Source organism: Nomascus leucogenys, chromosome 4, assembly GCF_006542625.1.
Source record: "Nomascus leucogenys isolate Asia chromosome 4, Asia_NLE_v1, whole genome shotgun sequence".
NCBI lineage: Eukaryota > Metazoa > Chordata > Mammalia > Primates > Hylobatidae > Nomascus > Nomascus leucogenys.
The window spans coordinates 8238610-8255088 of NC_044384.1; the positions used below are offsets into that span (position 1 = coordinate 8238610).

At 38.8% G+C, this 16479-nt stretch overlaps 1 pseudogene; it reads right to left on the minus strand.

Annotated features, from left to right (window-relative positions):
- Positions 1–14158: 14158 nt before the first annotated feature.
- On the minus strand, positions 14159–14509 carry LOC101178082 (annotated as a pseudogene).
- Between the last annotated feature and the right edge of the window lie 1970 nt (positions 14510–16479).

Below are 16479 nucleotides of genomic sequence, written 5' to 3' on the forward strand. Positions count from 1 at the left end.
GAAGTCATTTGGGTTCTTTGACACTGTTGGTGGGACTGTAAACTAGTTCAACCACTGTGGAAGTCAGTGTGGCGATTCCTCAGGGATCTAGAACTAGAAATACCATTTGACCCAGCCATCCCATTACTGGGTATATACCCAAAGGACTATAAATCATGCTGCTATAAAGACACATGCACACGTATGCTTATTGCGGCACTATTCACAATAGCAAAGACTTGGAACCAACCCAAATGTCCAACAACAATAGACTGGATTAAGAAAATGTGGCACATATACACCATAGAATACTATGCAGCCATAAAAAACGATGAGTTCATATCCTTTGTAGGGACATGGATGAAACTGGAAATCATCATTCTCAGTAAACTATTGCAAGGACAAAAAACCAAACACCGCATGTTTTCACTCATAGGTGGGAATTCAACAAGGAGAACACATGGACACATGAAGGGGAACATCACACTCCGGGGACTGTTGTGGGGTGGAGGGAGGGGGGAGGGATAGCATTAGGAGATATACCTAATGCCAAATGAGGAGTTAATTGGTGCAGCACACCAACATGGCACATGGATACATATGTAACAAAACTGCACATTGTGCACATGTACCCTAAAACTTAAAGTATAATAATAATAAATTTTAAAAAAGAAAGATATTTCCCATTATAAAACCATCAGATCTCATGGGACTTATTCATTACCATGAGAACAATATGGGGGAAGCCGCCTGCATGATTCAATTATCTTCCACCAAGTCCCTCCCACAACACGTGGGAATTATGGGAGCTACAATTGAAGTTGAGATTTGGATGGGGACACAGCCAAACCATATCAGCTATTGCCTTTGGGAAAAGAGATATTTACCAAAGAGAATAAATTGGTCATTGAATCCATTGATTCTAGGAAAGAAAGATTATCTCTGTTCTCAGTCTCACTTTCTGTGAAATGGGTACAGATCCAGAATAGAATCAGAAGTTTATAGTATGTTACTCTACTAAATAGTATAGGAAATAGAATTTTAAGTATTTGTATATCTAAACATATCTAAGCACAGAAAAGTCATAGTAAAAAATGGCATAAAAGACTAAAAATGGTACACCTGTATAGGGCACTTATGATGAATGCAGCTTGCAAGACCGAAATTTCCTCAGTGAGTCAGTGAGTGAGCAGTGAATGAATATGAAAGCTTAGGATATATGCATATGCTGCTGGAGACTTCATAAACGCTGTACGCTTAGGCTACACTACATTTTTTTAATACTTTTTCCCAGTGATAAATTCACTTTAACTTACTATTTTACTTTAGAAACTTTTTATATACTATTAACTATTTGAGTCTTTTGTAATAACACTTAAAACACATTGTATAGTTGTAGAAAAATATTTTCTTTCTTTATATTCTTTCTATAAGCTTTTTTATATTTTTAAATTTTTTAATTTACAAACTTCTTTAAGAGTAAGACACAAATACACATATTAGTCTAGGTGTACCAGAGTCAGCATCATCAATATTACCATCTTCCACCTCCATATCTCATCCCAGTGGAGGGTCTTCCAGGCAATAACATGCATGGATCAGTCATGTCCTGTGATAACAATGCCTTCATCTGGAAGACCTTCTGAGGTACTTGCCAGAGACTGTTTTACAGCTAACTTTGTTTTAATATGTAGAAGGAGTACACCCTAAAGTAGAAATGAACTATAGTACAGTTATGCAGCCATAAAATAGGATGAGTCATGTCCTTTGCACAGACATGGATGAAGCTGGAAACCATCATTCTCAGCAAACTAACACAAGAACAGAAAACCAAACACTGCATGTTCTCACTCATAAGTGGGAGTTGAACAATGGGAACACATGGACACAGGGAGGGGAACGTCACACACCAGGGCCTGTTGAGGGGTGGGGGACTGGGGGAGGGATAGCATTAGGAGAAATACCTAATGTAGTTGATGGGTTGATGGGTGCAGCAAACCACCATGGCACGTGTATACCTATGTAATAAACATGCACATTCTGCACATGTACCCCAGAACTTAACGTATAATTAAAAAAATCAATTCTATTCCTATATGCTAGGAATAAACAATCAGAAATTGAAAAAATATATATATATAGTATAGTAAATATATAAACTAGTAACAGCTTATTATCATTACCAAACTTCATGTACTGTGCTTAATTGTATTGCTGTATTTTCATATGACTGGAATCACAGTAGGTTTCCTTACATTAGCATCACCAGAAACACGTGAGTATTGTGTTGTAATATGATGATACGAGGGCTGTGACATCAGTAGGTGATAGCTCCATCATAATCTTATGAAACCACCATCCTATAAGTGGCCCATCATTCACTGAAACATTGTGATGTGATGCATGAATGTGTATGCAGTAATTTGTCTTTTCATCCTGCTGGATTTTGGATTTGTGTGGGCCCTGAAACCCCCTGTGTTTTGGCCAATTTCTCCCATTTTGAATGGCTGTATTTACCCTATACCTGTACCACCATTGTATCTAGGAAGTAACTGGATTGCTTTTGATTTTACAGGCTCATAGGTAGAAGGTACTTGCCTTTTCTTGGATGAGACTTTGGACTGTGGACTTTTGGGTTAATACGGCAATGAGTTAAGACTTTGGGGGACTGTTTGGAAGGCATGATTGGTTTTGAAATGTGAGGACATGAGATTTGGAAGGATGAGGGGTGGAATGATAGGGTTTGCTGTGCCCCCACCCAAATCTCAACTTGAATTGTATCTTCCAGAATTCCCACATGTTGTGTGAGGGACCCAGGGAGAAGTAATTGGATCACAGAGGCTGGTCTTTCCCATGCTATTTTCATGATAGTGAATGAATCTCATAAGATCTGATGCATTTATCAGGGATTTCTGCTTTTGCTTCTTCCTCATTCTCTCTTGCTGCCACCATGTAAGAAGTACCTTTTGCCTTCCGTCATGATTCTGAGGCCTCCTCAGACATGTACAACTGTAAGTCCAATTAAACCTCTTTTTCTTCTTAGCCTTGTGTCTTTATCAGCAGTGTGAAAACAGACTAATACAATTACTATACTATAATAGTTAAAATTTAAGTTTTGCAAAATAAAGTGTATGTGAAAATATAGAGCAACTGGAGTTCTTGAACGTTACTTACAAGAATGCAAATTGGTGAGCTTCTGTAGAAAGCATTTTGTCAATTTCTTATAGTGTTAATCATATACTTTCCATAAGATCTACAATTTTACTGCTGAGTAATTATTCAAGAATAATAAAAAAATGTGTTCACACAAAGATATTTGCTTGAATGGTTTTTGTGGCTTTATTCATGGTAGCCCAAAAAAATGAAACAATAAATTTTAATCTATATACTATCAGCTATACAAATAAAGGCCATAAAATGGAATATTATTCAACAATACAATGAACCAAATACTTGTATATAAGCAATAACATGGATTAATCACCAGGGAATGGCAAATGAAAAAAAAACAAAAAATTCACAAACTGTAATAAATTCTATTAAAAGTAAAAATGTCGAAATTGCAAAACTTTATTGACAGAAAGCAAAAACAGTGGTGCTGGTAGGAGAGGTGACTGGCTGGAAAGGTATACAAGGGAGAATATAGGCTATAGAAATATTCTATATAATGATTGACAAAACTCAGCGAATGATACCTTTAAAATTAACTTTTGTTTGATGCATCACATTTACAAATAATAATAGGGTCAAATTACACAGGCTAGAATCAATATAGTGGAGCAGTTAACATTAGAAAATTAAATAGCTCATCTACACATTTATTATGTGTAATCAATAGGTTTATACAAAAGCACTTTAATACTTCACTCATACCCAATTGCCTCTTTACATCCCTTAAAAATTATGGTTAGTAATAAATCCCAATCCAAAAAACTATTCCTCTTAATTCCCTAGGCTAACCTCCATTAATCAGAAGTCATTTAGGTGACAGAAGAAGAGAATTGTTTAAAAGTCATTTGCCAAACGATTACAACATAGATCAAACTATAAGCCCAGACTGGATACATTGGGTGTAGCTTTAGAAAAATTTTATGAACACTGAAATTACAACTGGCTCCCAAGTCTTCTTTCTCTCAGTTATACATCTCCAAACCCCCAACACAATATAATGCACATATAATGATATAATAACCACACAACTGCTATAGATATTGATGGCAACGGTGGCCTGTCTGGAGCAGCCAATGCAGGGAAACAAGCTGCAATCGAGGAGGCATGGCTGGGGCTGCACACTCCACAGAGCCAGCAGGGGCTGGAAAAAGGTGGGAGTCCCATGGCCTACCGAGTTGGCAGGGCAGGAGCGCCACACTCCCAGGTGCAGCTGCAGCCACTTAGCCACTGTGCTGGGCCTGGGAATCCCCGCATTCTCAAGGCCCTGGAAAGCCTTCTGCCCCTCTGGCTCAGAAGTGCCGGCTCCCACTCCCTGACCTCTCTCCGCTCCCAGCGCCCTCTCCATTGCTGAGCAAAGTCATGGCTGAACCTGGGCACTTTTGTGACCCAGCTGGGTCTCTGCATGCTTGGGGTGGCACTGACATGCTAGCCCCCTTCTGCCTCAGTCTCCTCTGGACTTTGGGTGCCAATAAGCATAGGAGAGACACTGGGGGGTTCTGAGGGTAGCTTGTCATGGACCTGCAGGTGCCCCTTTGGTCCAAACAACCTGGGCACCGTGGACAGCATGTTGATGGTGTCAGGAGGCAGAGAGGTTCCTAGGCGGGAAGTGGCAGGCCCCCCTGAAGCATCACATTCAAGCCAGGGACCACTTGAAGTCTGGCAGCTGGGCTGCCAGTTCCTGTTAGAATCCATGACCCAGAGCAAGAACTGATGGTGTCTTTTCCAGGCCTGCCCATGGCCTCCCATGGACCAATCAATCAGCATGCACTTCCACCCTCTGAGCCCATAAAAACCTCAGGCTTAGCCAGACTCATACACCTTGGGGACAACCTGCCTGTGCAAAGAAACTACCTACTTCAGGTCTCCTGAGAACTCTTATGTCAGTCAATAAAACTCTTCTCCATCTCGTTATCCTCTAGTTGTCCACATAACCTCATTCTTCCTGGATGCAGGACAAGAACTTGAGACCCACAGAATGACAGGAGTGAAAGGACCTGTAACACATTCCTGGCTTGCTGAGCTGCAGATGGTGACATGCTGCCAGACTGTGAAAGTGAAGGGTGGGAACCCTGCGGGGGCCCAGACCTCAAGATTCCCCAAGCCAGAGCTGCTGTAACACTATAGCTCTTGTGCCCTCCACCGGCACCAAGTGACCGTGTCACACAACGGGAAGCGGCGGTGGGGCCAGGCCAGCCCAGGAACTACAGGCTGGAGTGGGGAAGCAGGATTGAAAGAGCTGTAACAAAAACAGGCCAAAACATGCCCCACTGCTTGCCACACCGCTGACGGTGAGAAGGAGAGAAGAGCTGTTGCCCTTGTGGTGACCCAGACCTCAGGGCTCCCCAAGCCTGGGCTGTGATATGCTGTAACACCTTCTTTGGGGCTCTGTAGTTCCTAGCATCTCTGAGCTTTTGGGCACCACAGTGTTCCCTGGTGCCCGCACCAGAAGCCGCTTGCAGCACCCTTGCTCCAGCCACAGCCTCTCACGGAGCTGGTGCCTGTGCTAGTGCTTGGAGCTGCCCATCCCATGGCAGCTGGTGCTCCTGGCTGTGAGCAGTGGCCAGGCCCCATGCTCACTCGCCCACACACCCCTCACTACTCCTTGCCTGGCTTGCCCTTGACAGGTGTGGGATGCATGCCAATAGCTCAAGCTGAGTTCAGCCTGTCAGGCTGAGTGGGCAGAATGACCCCAGCAGGTGTGAGTAATACCCCAGCAGCGGTGATGCTGGCCACAGAGGTTTCTGGCTGGCAAAGCGACACCCTGAGGATCCTGTGACAATATTATACGTATGTATAATCTGAGTGAGGTGATGATGATGAAGAGACAAGACAAACAACTCTCTCTTTATCCACACATCACTCTGTAGACAGAAACAATTCTCCAATGGGACCGTAAGGCTCTCACTTAGGAGAAAGCAAAGTTGTACAGTGGATCCAGGAAGAAATGAAAGACAATTGACACACTGAACAAGGACCCTATTTTCCCTACTTTAAGTCAAATCTTAATGCAAAATCACACACTTAGAAACTGTTGATTCCCCACAAGAAACAGGAGAACATGTTAAGAAGAAAAAAGAATTACTAGTGATTTTGCAAGAGAGCACCTAGCACCCAGGGGTGCCTTTTCTTTTAACAGAGCTATTTCTGACTTAGGGTACAGAATCAGGTAATTCTGTAACTTGAATGTAGAGGTAGTTAATAGAATTAGCTCAATTGCTGTGCAAAATAATGTGGCAGGAATACTTTTACTGTGGCTCTGAAGCAGCCAATAGAAAAAAAAAAAATCACACATTTGATTGACTTGAGTGTTTTAAGGGTGGGGATATTTAATCCTTGGTATCAGTTAAGGCTGTTATCTACTCGTTGCTGTTGTTAGCCTGTGTGGGAGAATATAAAAACGAGTTTAAGTTCTACATTCAAGTAGGTATAAGTCAAAGAGATGGGAAGAGATGTTCATAATAAATGAGATACAAGTAATATTAAGTATAATGGTGAAGGCAGAATTCTCAGCCAGAAACACCCATGAAGACACACACCTCCTGGAATCTGGAGAAATGATGAGGTGGTTGCAGTTTAAAAGGTTTAAGTAATGGGAGTATGCCCCTCTGGTGCCATTGAAGACCTGCTCCTGTGTACAGAGGGTCACGCGGATAAGGAGACAGTATTTTTCAAGTACTGAGAGTGATTATATAAAACAGAGAGACAGTTTTTCATTAAACACTATTTAACTGTTGTTTTTAGTGGCATAGAATGATTGAGTCTGCAAAACACTTACTGACACTGTTCTTACCATGAACAAAATCATTTACCTTTAATATTTAATAAAAAGCTAGCTTGGCATAATTCCTGAATGTTAATTTTATCCAGATGATTTAAGAAAGACTTTTTAACAATACAGTACGATATAAAGATTGATGAGACACTTGCTTGTAAACATTTAAGAGGAAAAATAAAAAATTAAATGTGATCAAAAGAAACAATTACTTCATTACAGTTTATATTAAAGTATGCTATATTCGTCTATTGTATATTTTCTAATTATTCTGAAATTTATTTCTACATGTACATTATAATTTCAATTACAGAATGTTATACTGTATTATCAAACCCCAAATAAATTTTAATTCATAGAACAATAATGTATGTATAATCTAAGAAAATTTGATTTTGTAATCATCCATTGCCATTGATATAATGTATCCTATTTTTCAAGGTTTTTTTGCTCAATTTTTGCTTTTCTTATAAAATGAATTATTTATACTTCTAAAAATTGTATGATAAAAATTAAAGGGTTGTTCCAAAATGGCTAATTACTTAAATTAATAATTAAGTTAAATAATTAAAATATTTTGATTATTTTCTTATGTATATCCAAACATACTTTTTGCTAAATCATTCATGGTGAGAAGTTTTATCAGCATGTGGCATTTGGATTATTTATTGATAAATTTATTCACTTATGATTTTCACAGGTTTGTAGATCATCCAATATTTTTAACTAGGAGTGATGAATCACCCGGGCTTGACTTTTGAAGCATCAACAATAACCGAGTGTACTATCACTATTGTTTATTCACAATAATCAAAACAATTATATAAGACAGCACAGAATATAGGAGAGATGCATATTTGGAACCAATAAATGAATTCAAGAATGGTTAATAATCAATTACAGATGACATTTTGTGGTTTTCATTGTAAGAAAGTTTACAGGATGTGAGCAAGGAGACAAATAAATTTTAAATGAAAGACTTTTTCAAGAACCATCAAAGAAGCGGTATCCAGAGCATTGTTAGGCAGTTTCAATCGTTTCTAGAAAAGGTCACATGCTGACTTGTGCTGTTATTTAAAAAATACAAAAAGTGCTTTATAGAGGATAATTAGTTGATAAAGAAATATATGCTGTTAGTAGGGGATTTTATATTAGTAAGTAACATGACACAATAGTTTGAAATGTTATACGTTAGAGTTTATAATCAACTATGTTAATTTAATGAATTAGCCCATAAGTCAATGCTTTATATGAAATATATAAATTGTCGAATATTATATTTTCTATAATAAAAGGAGAAAAACATTACCTACCCTTTATGGAGTAATTGATTAGATCATTTATTACAGTTTACTAGGTTTAAGGAAGCTGGTACGAAATTCGATATTTATGCAGATGAATATGATCTGCTTTATCTCAACTTATAATAAAAGAAACATCATAATCAAATGGCAATTAGATCTGTACGTTAAGATCTCACAGTGCTACATAATCTAGGAAGAATATTAGATAAATGATGAACTCCTTGATTTCAGTTCCTCCATTAACAAAATAAAGGGTTATGTCACTTCTAGATATAAAGTTTAACAATTTAGTATTCCCGCCGGGCGCGGTGGCTCACGCTTGTAATCCCAGCACTTTGGGAGGCCGAGGCGGGTGGATCACGAGGTCAGGAGATCGAGACCACGGTGAAACCCCGTCTCTACTAAAAATACAAAAACTTAGCCGGGCGTGGTGGCGGGCGCCTGTAGTCCCAGCTACTCGGAGAGGCTGAGGCAGGAGAATGGCGTGAACCCAGGAGGCAGAGCTTGCAGTGAGCCGAGATCGCGCCACTGCACTCCAGCCTGGGTGAGAGAGCGAGACTCCGTCTCAAAAAAACAAACAAACAAACAAACAAAAAACGATTTAGTATTCCCTTGTTGAATAAGATAAAGGCTATATTTTCCAAATGAAAAGAAGTCATTTTAAGATACTTCTTTAATTTAACAAAATATTATTTAAAACTACATACCTATGTATATCACTGAGTTTGCCATATAATGATGTAAATCACATTTCAAGTTTATCGGCCATTAGTACCCTGAGATCTAAAGTGTGTCAAGTTATTAGCCTATAAACATTTATAAAATTCTAATATTCTTTTTATTTCAAAATTTGATTTGTATTTTATGGGCTGAAAAATACAGTGTAAAAATAAAGTTAATTGAATTTTTAAAGTCATTTATTTATGGTAAACAAAAAATCAAAATGTAACAAAAAATCAAATTCAATCAAATCTTACTGCAACATAATACTATATTTTAATTGACAAATATTGTCAATTAAAAATAAATTGAAAAGTTAAAAAAGCTTTTAAAATAAAATTTAAATGTGTTTTAAAACAAATTTTAAAATAAAACTTTGAGTAAATAAAACTATAGGTAATTGGTAATCTTGAAATCCCCATGAGAAAAGTTTAAAACAGTATTCAGATTAGATCGTAGCTGCCACTTAAATTTCCCATGCCATAATGAGTATTTTTCATAGTATAGATGTTGCATCTTGGGAAAATAAATTAGGTACTAGAAGTTTATCACACATTTTCATGCAGAATATGGATATTTATCCAGCATTTTCGGCCAGGCATGGTGGCTTACGTTTGTAATCCCAGCAATTTGGAAGGCCGAGGTGGTCAGATCACTTGTGATCAGGAGTTTGAGACCAGCCTGACCAACATGCTGAAACCCTGTCTCTACTGAAAATCCAAAAAAAAAAAAAAAAAAAAAAAAAAAAAAAAGCTGGGCTTGATGGTGCGTCCCTATTGTCACAGCTACTCAGGAGGCTGAAGCAGGAGAATTGCTTGAAGCTGGGAGGTGGAGGTTGCAGTGAGCTGAGATTGAGATCCTGCCATTGCACTCCAGCCTGGGGACAGAGTGAGACTCAGTGTGGGGGAAAAAAAAAAGAAAGAAAAAAAGAAGAAATATTCAACATTTTCAGTGTCATTCTCACTTGCATATATCAGTGATGTACTTTGTTTTTTGCCACATTTAATTTTTGTTTGCTGTTAAACTTGCTAAAAATGTTTGCCTCAATGAAAGCTATACATTTTACCTTTGAGAACATTTTCCTTTATTTCAACCTTAAAGAACATACATTTAAGTACATTGGTCCTTAATTTTTAAAAGGTGCAAAGAAAAAGAAAAAATGAATTTGATAGTTTTCCTCACCAAAATGAAAATGCTTCGTCTTACATACTTTGTAGTATTTTGAAGAATGCTCAGAAGTTCATCTGATTATACATTATAAAGAAGTGAGAATGTAATTCAAAGATGTTGTAGGACTAGGAAGCTAAGAGTGATGAAGCATATATAACTCCTCCCAAGATATAATGAGTCGAGAATTAAAGTTTGCTAAGTGTTAGTGAATCACTTTAGAATAAATCCACAATAATGAATAAATCAACACAGATTAAAATGGACGACTTTTCTGCTGCAATGTGTCAATAAAAGATGCAAAGCTACTCAGCATGTTAGTTCAAAAACAGTCCTAAAATCTCTTTAAAATGAATTAGTTTACATTCAACTAAAAAAAGACAGAGATTTTTTTCAGTTTTATTCTGAAATAATTTCTGTGGAAAGGAGAAAGTGAAACAGAATTCTATAAAGGAAACGGGTAAGGAGAAGAATGTCTATGACAAAGCTTTTCTGCCAGGTTAGTTTAGAAATATTTTGGTGTGAATTATACCTTATTTGTTTAACAATATGAAGAAAATGTGTTCCCTGTGTCTGCTAAAGCTCATTTACAATTAATTTACCAAAGTAAATTTTAATTGAACAAAGACTGTCATAGATTGTGATGGTTAATATTGAGTGTCAACTTGATTGGATTCAAGGATGCAAAGTATTGTTCCTGCGTGTGTCTGTGAGGACGTTGATAAAGGAGATGAACATTTGAGTTAGTGGGGTGGGAGAGGCAGACCCATCCTCAGTCTGGGTGGGCACCATCTAATCAGCTGCCAGTGCGGCCAGAATAAAAGCAGCCAGAAGAACATGGAAAGACTAGACTGGCTGAGTCTTCTGGCCTCCGTCTTTCTCCTGAACTAGATGCTTCCTGCCCTCGAACATCAGACTCCAACTTCTTCAGCTTTTGGACTCTTGGACCTACACCAGTGTTTTGCCAGGGGCTCTCAGGCCTTCAGCCACAGACTGAAGGCTGCACTAACAGCTTCCCCACTTTTGAGGTTTTGGGACTCGGGCTAGCTTCCTTGCTCCTCAGCTTGTAGACAGCCTATTGTGGGACCTCACCTTGAGATCGTGTGAGTCAATACTCCTTAATAACCTCACCTTTATACATACATCTGCCATATTAGTCCCTTCCCTCTAGAGAACCATGACTAATACACAGATTATGTATGTTAGAGTGCCAAAATTTTTACCTGTCATTTTTCTCATCTCTAAATTGAAGACCAGCAGTAACCACAACGCTACTAATGGTGTGTTCTCTATAAGAAAAAAAACTATTGAATGCATTTTTTTTTTCTTTGAGACAGTCTTGCTCTGTCACCCAGGCTGGAGTGTAGTGGCGCGATCTCGGCTCACTGCAAGCTCCACCTCCCAGGTTCACGCCATTCTCCTGCCTCAGCCTCCCGAGTAGCTGGGACTACAGGCGCCCGCCACCACGCCCGACTAATTGTTTTGTATTTTTTTAGTAGAGACAGGGTTTCACTGTGTTAGCCAGGATGGGCTTGATCTCCTGATCTCGTGATCCACCCACCTGGGCCTCCCAAAGTGCTGGGATTACAGGCATGAGCCACCGCACCCGGCCTGTTGAATGCATTTTAAAGCAATTGCAAACTTGAAAACAGTTGATGTTGTATTTGTTAATTAATTAATTATTATTTTGTTTATGTACATAGAAGAATTGGCAAATAGGTTTAGTGTGAGAGTTACAACCTCAGATCTTTGTGTAAAGCCATGTGACATCCTTCCATTGTACTACAGGGCTATTGTGGACAATATTAAAAATATTTTTAAATTATAAATTTTAAAATATATACCACTAAAAATATATATTTTCATGTGCTTTAAATTTCTAATTTGACACCTCTGGGGACCATAGTCTTCATTTCCCATTTCACCAGGTCCCAACATCTGCTAACCTTTTGCAGTATCTGAACTGAATCTAATTGCACACTTCAAAATGAAGATGAAAAAGAAAAATAGTTTGCTAAAACTAAATGTACACAGTGTCATTAAAATACACTAAACTGCACACACAATGCCTGAATGTATATTTAATTACAGTGTTTAATACAATGCGTCAAGTTAAAAATAAATATACATAGTAATACACAGGTACACAAGCAATACAATATACATACCGCAGCATATTATTTTGGTTTCATTCTATTGTTAACTTTAATGAGATTAGCATGCTTTTAGATTCCACATATAAGTGAGATCATGAAGTATTAATTGTCTCCTTAATGCAATATGCAACATGTCAGTCTCATAATCTAAAGGTCCTGAGTCTAAGGAGCTTTTAATGTGGGAGCTTGAGGCTGGATTTGTGTTCTTTTATTGCCATAATTTCTGCTACCTTTTGCTTTGCGTGATGCCTCCAACACTGGAGGCTTTTTCTTCTGTTCCTACTCCAGCTTTCAGCAGGCCGTGCATACAGCCCAGAGGGGGCCTCTTTTCACGCCTTGCCCCTCCATACTCAGTAGACTGCTGCCATAGTATTACGTGCAAACCTCATGGTGGGGCAGGGGAGCTACTATCAGGTCTCATGATGTAGCCTGAATTTGGGGAAGGCCTGGTGTGCCCAAGCTTCTAGGATGGGGCTTTTACAGCATTTCTGCCTCTCCCTTCCAGGGGAAACTTGACTGTGATGAAGAAGTCATTAACAGCTGCGTATCACGAGAGAACCAGATCTTACAGCTGGTCTCCAAGCAAGTTACCAAAACAACTAACAAGCAATACAATGGCAACAATAATAAAAGCCTCCAAAAAATAAGAATTCAAGTCTCTTTACAGCGTGTTACCTGGGCTGTCCAGTTTTTAAATAAGAACTTTCTGGGAGGGAGAGAATCCAGGTGTATCTAAGATGGAGTAATAGGAAGTGGATGTACTCTCCCTTGTTAAACAACAAACCAATTTGGAAAAACACACTACATAATAATTTTCAGACCTTGGACATCAGTCAGAGCAAGGCAGAGATTACTGAGTAAAGAGAAACTAACAAAATCAGCCTTATAATTGCCCTAGCTTAGTACTTGAGAGTTTCTGAGAGAGACAACCAAACAGAACCAGGAAAAAACAGATTTCAAGACAGAAAGCCAAATGACATCTTTTTTAGAAATATTGGAGCTGAAAAAACTCATCACCAGTACACTTTTACTTAAAAAAAAATTAAGGGGAGTCTTTTAGATAGAGTGAAAATGACACAAGATGGAAACATGTACATGCGCAAAGAATGAAAACTACCTCAGTCTTAATACAGGTACATTGAAAATAAATTAACATTAGTTATTTAAAGCTTTTAAAAGATAATTAACCAATGAGAGCCAACAATATTAACTATAAATATTTTTTGTTGTGTTTGGCACCTACAATGAAGTAGCATGTAGGAACACAATAGCACAGTGCTGAGAGAGAAAATGGCATCTGCAGCTGTAAGCTCTTTACACTGTAACTGATACAATGGTCTTTGAAGAAAGACTGAAATAAATTAAAAATTATACTATAGCCTAGAAACTGCAAGTTTAATGTCCCTGTCTGTTAATGCTGTACAAAGAATTAACACCCTTTCCCCTCCTTGACCTTCTGCTGGCAACATGATCTGCACTAGAAAACTTTACTCTTAGAGTCAGTGAATAAAAGGATGGGCTCACTTATCTTCATAGCTTTTCTTAAAAAGGATGCTTGTAATTTCAAGGAAGTCCTAATGGAAAGGCAAGGGTACAGGGCAAGAGGCAGTTTCACATTTGAGTCCACTAGTCTTTGGCAGAGTCCAATCAAGGCCGAACACACCTAAGATGTCCTGTACCTTCCTACATATACCTTTCTTCAAAGTACATATATATCATATATATGTGAGATATATATATACCTATATATCACATATATAGGTATATATCTATATATATATATATACCCTTGAAGGAAGAGCTTCACCCTGAAAAGGGAAGAGGAAAATGCTTGGAGGGGAGGGGTGGCGGGTTGGTGTTTGATCTCTGCTCTGGTGCTGGGCAGGGGCTTAGGAGTTGAGCCAAAGGCACCAGAGACACTTGGCAGCCATGGCTCTCTTCTCAGGGATCAGCTTCACCATGGGCAGTAAGAAATCTGTGAAGCCAGCTGCCTCTTCCTGAGAAACACTCATACTTCTCCAGTGGAACCTCAAAAAAACCCAAGGTTTTCAGCTTTGTGATGTTTTTCAGGTCACATTTTTGGTGAAAAATTCCTTGGAATGCTTCCCCGGCACAGTGAGCTTGTGAGTCACCTTCCCCAGAAGTTCTGTGATCAATGCAATGTGATCTTCATCTTGAGTGTGCTCTTCCCCTGAAAGGGGTTCACGCAAGGTGTAACCTGTAGCCAGCTCAAAGGCCATACACGCTGGGCTCCAAATGTCAGCAGGGTGTCATAGCCAGATCAAAAAACGTACAAACACAAGGCCCAGTTTTCACAATTGACAGGACATTTTAATAAGGAGAGAGAACCTGTAACTTCATTTGGAAATGCTTCTCCAGCAAATAAGGGCTTTCTCCACTATCATTTAAGGAACCAGATGAATTAGAAGATGTAGAAAGCTGCACCTGTGGAACCTGATCTTCCAAGTACCCCACATGCCTTTACTGAGCTTAATAATAATATTGTCAAATTGCCATGATCTCACTGAAGGATTTCTATTTGCTGTCCGTTAAAGATAGACCCCTGAATACATTTTTATTGTTTTTTTTTTTTTTTTTTTTTTTTTGAGATGGAGTCTCACTCTGTCGCCCAGGCTGGAGTGCAGTGGTGTGATCTCAGCTCAGTGCAGACTCCACCTCCTGGGTTCAAGCAATTCTCCTGCCTCAGCCTCCCAAGTAGCTGGGACTACAGATGTGCAAAGCCACACCTGGCTAATTTTTGTATTTTTAGTAGAGATGGGGTTTCACCATTTGGCCAGAATGGTCTTAATCTCCTGACCTCGTGATCCGCCCACCTCAGCCTCCCAAAGTGCTGGGATTACAGGTGTGAGCCACCGTGCCCAGCCCATTTTCATTCTTTCCATTGAGTGCATTATCTCCTTTCTTTGTAAATGCAGTACAATAAACAAATTACTTCATAACCTAAAAATTATATTTAATGCTATAAAATTTAAAGTACAAAACAACAAAAAAGGAGAAATTGCTAGTAAATCACCAAAAGTAAGAAAATCATCCATAAAAAATTATTTTAAAGAAAATAAAAATGAGGGGGGAAATAGAAAAGATGAGTCAATTAAAAATAATTACTAGTATGGTGATGTTTTCATGTTCAGTATTAATTCCATCATGCACAAATAATCTAAGCACTTCAATTGTAAAATTATTCAGCCATGAGATCAAGGTCAACATCAAAACGTTATGTTGATATTTTATGTGTTTAAACATTGTTTATCCATTCTGTAGTCAATGACCTTTTTTTTTCAATTATGGGCTATTAAGTCTTCCGTGAGCATTCACATGTAGGTCTCTGTGAAAATATATGTTCTCATTTTCCTTAGGTAAACAGTTAGAAGTAGGATTAATGGCTTGCATGGTGGCTTATCTTGGTCAACTTGTATTCTTAGCTTATGTGTAGTTTTCAGGGATGTGGAGCAACTCGTGCTCACACTTTACTTCTGGTACATTCACTTTTTTTTTGGAAAGCAGCTTTATAGCTTCTTGTCAAAGTTAACGCATACTTACTTCATGACCCAGAAATTTTACTTCTAGATATGAACCCCAGGCAGATAAAAATATGCATGCATGCATTGCTTTTCCACAGTATTGCTACAAATTACCACAAACTTGGTGGCTTAACACGATTTATTTTTCCTTCATAGTTCTTGAGGCCAGAAGCCCAAAATCAGTTTCACTGGGCCAAAATCAAGGTGTCAGCAGGGCTGCACTCCTTCCAGAGGCTGTAGTAAAGAATGTTAGATTCTTGCTTCTTCCACTACTGATGGCTGTCAGTGCTCTAACCTCCACCTCCATCACCTCCATGGCCACACTGCATCTTCTTCAGCCTCTGTATGCTGTCTCACACTGACTCTTTCTTTTTCTTATTTATTGATTTATTTTAAGACAGTCTTGCTCTGTCGCCCAGGCTGGAGTGCAATGGCATGATCTCGGCTCACTGCAACCTCTGCCTCCTGAGTTCAAGTGATTCTCCTCTCTCAGCCTTCCAAGTAGCTGGGATTACAGACACACTCACCATGCCCGGCTAATTTTGCATTTTTAGTAGAGTCAGGGTTTCACCATGTTGGCCAGGCTGGTCTTGAACTCCTGACCTCAGGTAATCCCCCCACCTCGGCCTCCCAAAGTGCCGGGATTACAGGCATGAGCCACTATGCCC